The sequence below is a fragment of the Cyclopterus lumpus genome, chromosome 16, assembly GCF_009769545.1.
Source record: "Cyclopterus lumpus isolate fCycLum1 chromosome 16, fCycLum1.pri, whole genome shotgun sequence".
Lineage (NCBI taxonomy): Eukaryota > Metazoa > Chordata > Actinopteri > Perciformes > Cyclopteridae > Cyclopterus > Cyclopterus lumpus.
Window position 1 is genome coordinate 11,078,177 of NC_046981.1, and position 6,066 is coordinate 11,084,242.

The window sequence follows — 6,066 nt, forward strand, 5'->3', positions numbered from 1 at the left end:
TGGCTTACAACTGATCTATATACAGTATCATTAGTATTTTTTAATTTTTAATTTGTCAAACATTAATTAACGTATTAATTACAGCGTGTTGCCCATTTACAGGGTGACACAAAGTATTACAATTCTGCGTTGTTGTGTGGGGGGCATGTAACTGGCCTGGCAACCCCAGGTGTAACCATGCACCACTCACATTTGTTCCATTCTGGTACCGATAGCGATACCTGGGTTTTGAGTATTGTCTGATACATCAGATACCAGTGTTTAATTAGTTAATAATCTGTATTCCTCATTGTGTGGAAATAAGAGGATATGTTGTATGCGTAAGGCAGTAGCCATACAAGCTTGACTTAAACGTTGCTTTCTTGACTGCGCATCTTAAAGGTGTTTTTTTTAACTGGACATGAAGAGTTAAACATGATACGGAATCGCACTTGATACACTGACCCCTCTCCAGAATATTCTTGTAAAGCTCGTGGGCGCCCCTCTCAGGTCCCCACAGTTACTGCTCCACATGTCCTCAGACACAAGATACAAAAATACAATCGTGCCAAATACATGTGATTATATAGGGTGCATAGCTTTCTTAAAATATTATTTAACATCATAGTATAGTAGCCAGTGTTTGGTGCTTATTTGAACATGGGATCAGTAAGTTGTAATAACAACACATAATGTATTCATTGGTTAGCGTATACTTTTTCAAATGTGGAGTGGAGTGGAAGTATAAAGTAACAGAAAATGGAAACACTGAAGTACAAGAACCTCAAAAAAGTACTTGAGTATAGTACGGTTTTGAGGGTTTAACTATACATTTAATTTGCCAAAGATAGGGGAAAAAGGATACAACTATAACATATTGTGAATGGGCCCTTGTGGGTATTCTGTGAAGGTGCAGTAGTGACGTATTTGAATGAGATCATAGAACATAGTGATTGTTTTAAATTATTAGTACTATTATTTAATTATTATTACATTTTGCCTGTTTACCTATTATTTAAAGTTTTCCGAGGACTAATATCTCATACTAAATACTCTGGTACATTGCAACATCACTAAACCAAAAGAAGAAGAAAGAGAAGAAGAAATTTAAATTTGAAAGTAAAACCTCACTTTATGTTTTAATGAAAGAAATCACACGATAATAAACAAAACAGCTATTAAACCCATGAAGAATTAATTTCACATTTATCGTGTGTCATTTGCTTTTATATTTCCATGTGTATCTACTTTATTTTATTTTCATTTATAATGTTAACTGATAATCAGGGCGGAGTTTGGGTCAATAACGCCGATGAGCATCCTCAGTATAACGTCCTTCCCTTAGAGGCAGTATTGCTCAGCTCGGTGAGCGAGGAAGACATTCTGCGCTATCTTTGATTGAACGTGGGTTATTTTAACATTCAATACAAATTGTCCCCTCTCATGTTTTATTTTACACACACCTGGTGTCAACATCCCCCCTTATAAGTCACCAAGAAAACGGTGTTGTGTCCAGTGAGTCCTAAATTAAAACCTAAATAACTGTTCGGGTTATATGGTGGCCAGCTCTACGCTACCTTAACCGCATGTGAGGTGAGTGACAGGTGAACAAAGTGGAACATTTATACTATTCTTTTAAGACTTTGCTGACCAAAACGACGACTATAATAACACATGAATATTCCACACGTGCAATAAAGAAGACCTCAAGGCGTTGACCCTGTTACTGTGTTTCTGCTGGATGTGCAAGTACTCAGCTTATAGCAAAACTTCATAGCTACAACTTCAATTGTGTGAGTTGGTCTCTTCTGACCTTCTGACCTTCTGACCACTAGTGATCCCTGCACCAGGGAATAACTTAAGTGAGATGGGCCTTTAAACTGGCCCAGTTTTAAATATCATGTTTATATCATGTTCATGTTTCTTGGCTTTAAATAGAAAGTTCCAGTTTATTTGGCTTATTTTAGATGTTTGTCACACATTCAAAGACACTGGATGGAAAAAGACAATATTTCAAAATAGATTCACATTCAAACACTTAATTTCTGAGCCGTCTAAGACACGTATGCTGTGTGATTAATTTATTTGCAACGATCCAGTTAGTTTTACACTACTTTGACCTTTGGTCAGTGGACACAGTGACTAAATGGTACAGGCCCATATCTGCACCGAGCAATTTTGTAAATGTGTCATTTGCTCAAGTTAGGAGTTGCATTTGGAGGCTCGGGACCTAAATCCTTTTTCAATTGTACATGTACTTTGTTTGTTCATCAATTTACTCGATATCGGGGAATGTAATTGGGACAAGCTCCGTTTGAAGTCATTAAAAGTTAAAAACCTTGAACACTCTTCCTGATGTATCAACAAAAAACATTTCAAGACAAACTCACTTCACACAAAATTCAGAAAAAGAAGCTGCTGAAATCTGACACTGTTTTGTAACACGTGGGAAGGCACAGCCTCTAAAATCCTGTGATCGGGCTACTGTGATTGGTTAAAGGTCTGCATTGGTGTGGGTGTTTTACAACTACTTGGTACTTCATGTATTTGATGATTCAAGGTTTTCTGTAACATGTAAGATGTATAGTATTTAGTTTTCTTGCCTCAAGAGCTGAGGTTCAACCAGAGAGGTTTTTGGTGTTATGTGGTGTCATAAATACATTCTCACTTGTCACCACTTGGTGCCGCTCTATCTCAAATATTGCACTTTCCAAGCCTGTCTCAACTAGTCTGAACAGATTCAGCATTATAACAACTGGTCCAAATGGGTAGTTTTTCCTTTTTAAAGCTAATGGCCAAGATCATCCAAAGTCATTTTGACTACTGATTCTCGTGATGGTCAGCTGATGACTGATTCATATTCTGCTGAATTCCATCATTCACAGTCTTTTTATGTCTCTTGGAAAATTAGCTCTCCCACTCGAGACTCATCATGTGGTGACGGATGTCTGACTGGACTGGGATAGAGAGTGCAATGGGGTTGAAGAGTAAACTCATAAGTGGCTAACACATCTAGAAATAATAAGGACTTCATTAGCTTTTGATTTATAAATCCAGTGGTGGGGAAAGATAATGATTATTGGATAATTGACCTCGGTCTCTCCATCATTGCTCTTACAGTTACTGCCTAATTGACATTGGTCTCCATCAGTGTCCTTTCCATTAATGCCCCCTCTTCTTCATCTTATCTTCTTCTTTCTCTACATTATGTCTTCTTCCTCTTGGATCTGAGTTGTCCCGGTCCTTATCTCATAATCACCAAAAGACACACACACTTTTTGGGTTTGCAGTGACCTGAATTAGCATTGTTTTAGTCGCTGCTGTTACTGTAACTTGACGGGCAGCATAATGCATGCTGACTGGCAGCAGCATGTTCAGTGAGTTGCCCTAACTCTCACACTCTCTCTCACACACACACACACATTCACACACACACACACACACACACACACACACACACACACACACACACACACACACACGCACACACACACACACACACTGACAGTACACAAGGTGTCACTCCTCTATGCAGGAGCCCATTAACATCCGGCATAAAATCAAACTTTTATTATTTATTACAAAATTGTACTTTTTCATTCGCACCGCTGTAACAACACATTTGAATCAATGAAGAGGAGACCACTTTTACAGCTTTTACAAACGGCAGAGTAAAGTGAGTACTGAATACAGGCACACTTTATTGTCGGTGGAATACAACATTTATTAGCCATTGAAAACTTGTACGCTTTTTACACTATAATTCTCAGCAAAGACAGCAGCAGAGTTCGACGTCTTATTTCTCAGTGTGCCGAGTTCCCCTTTCAAAGCAAAAGCACATTTTAGGATAAGGAGCAAAAGGAATGTCTGGGCGTACTACACTGGCTGGCATGTCCATGGGATATTTTGCCCGTTGGATGATCAGTAAATCAATGTCAGCCATAGAGCCTGGCTGGGTAGATGGACAGATGGAGGGCAGAAGGAGACCATAGCACAAACGTGTTACATATCATCAGTGCAGTACAGTAGCTGTGATTTATGTACAAGTGAGACGGTAGTGACGGTGTAGTGTTAGCAGACAAGCCAGTTTTCTATGTCACAAGCCTGCATCGTCACTCTTGCTGGTTTGGCAGCAGCCGTGGCAACACCTTACGCCTGTGGTTATTATGATGATTTACTGTCAACATACAGCGCTTCTTCCCACGAAGAGTACACGACTTTGCCATTTCAGAAAGCATTGCTTTCTCACACATAGAGCAACTTGTGGTGGGGCAGAAATATTTTGATTTCTTTTGATGCACGCACACGCCTGTGCTAGTTTGCATGCATGTGCAGCAGCTCGTAGTTCTCACAAGGTGTGCTTCCTCCACCCCTGTTTCCTAAATCATAGTCTTCTGCCACCGATCAAACGACACCACAGCACAACTCAGCCAGCGTTACGCTGTGTCCAGCTTTGACAAACTGGTCGCCGGTATGTATTGGCCTGGCAACCGTCTGGAGCTTGTCAAAAGAGGAAAGAGATGTAGTGTGGGTGAGGAAGGGAAGGAAGGAAGGGGAAAAAAAAGAAAAGAAAGAGAGGGTGATAAGCTGAACCTCATGTATGCAGTAATTAAATGCAGGCTCTTTAAAAGTACCACCGAGTACCACACCACTCCAAGTATTCCTTTTCCTTTTAAGAGTTCTTAATGTTATACCTCACCTTCTCTTTGATTCACCTCTCTGCGATCACTTCAAGCTTAATGTATTAAATACACTCATCCCCCGTTCTTCTGTGTAAATAATCTGCTGATCCGTCACAAAAGCCCAGTAGCTGTGGAGGACTTACGCTTCAACACACCAACAAGTCATTTTAAAAGGGGCATGCGCCTGCATGTGTGTGTCGCCGTATGTTCCTTTGTACATTAGTGTGTCTTGACAGTGAGCTGATCCTAAATAAAGTGATGAGTCATGCAGCTCTGTCAATCATCCTGAAACGCCTGATCATCCTTCTGGGTGCCTCTCTTCACGTTATCTTTCCCCACTTGGCACTTTTATGTTGCTGGCTCCATGTAAACATGTTGCACTATACGGCTAAAGAATGCTCCCACATTTGTGTACCAAATGAATATTTTCGACAACAGCATACTTCCAAGTTTCAGCGAAAGTTAGGGAGAACTTGTTGGGGAAGAACTTGTTGGGGAAGAACTTGTTGGGGAAGAACTTGTTGGGGGAGAACTTGTTGGGGAAGAACTTGTTGGGGAAGAACTTGTTGGGGGAGAACTTGTTGGGGAAGAACTTGTTGTCCCGACATGTTGCTGGAGCCAGAGGAGCGCACCTTTAAACTTTAACGGCGCAGCGAGTTGTCCTTCCAAGGTTTCTTCAGGCAAACATCTAGTGAACTAAAAGCAAAGATGACAGCTACTATCAGAGGTGGTGAGAACAGCTGTGTTCACTTTAGGAGGCATATATGACATATATGTCTTATCTTCCTAAATATGCAGCATTTGTCCTGCACCTTTACCCAACTGGATTTAAAGTCCACTCTATCGACTTTCTATGCATGGCAGTTATTTGACTGTCCCTATACTTTTAGCTAAGTAGAGTATTTATAGCTAGAAATAATGAAATGTCTCTGTGTGTATGAGCATTTTTTTTCTTCTCTTTAACTTCTCCCACACTCTCTTCCTCATATTCTGTCTTTAATTAAACATCTTTCCATCATCTCCCTCTGTCTATCCAGAGGTCAGCGTCAGAGTCTGTAATCAGATTTAATATTACATTCTTCATCTCTACAAAGACCTCATTCAGCCTGCTGTACTGTGAGACCATTGTCCTGCACTAAATGGAGGAGCAGGATGATGATGCTCATCGGGGAGGCTCCCCACTGAGCTGACAGTAGGTCTGCAGATGTCTCAGCAAAGTACATATATAAGTCTTTGGCCCGTTTGTGTGTAAGTGAATGAATCATCTTTTATAAAATTAGCCACGGAGGTTAAAAGGAAGCTATACCTCTGACATCAGCGCTCGTTTAGTCAATGACTCAACGTCTCCTTGTCTCTCCATTCCAATCCTCTTTGATTTTATTTTCCCTAATGGAAGGATTCTCTG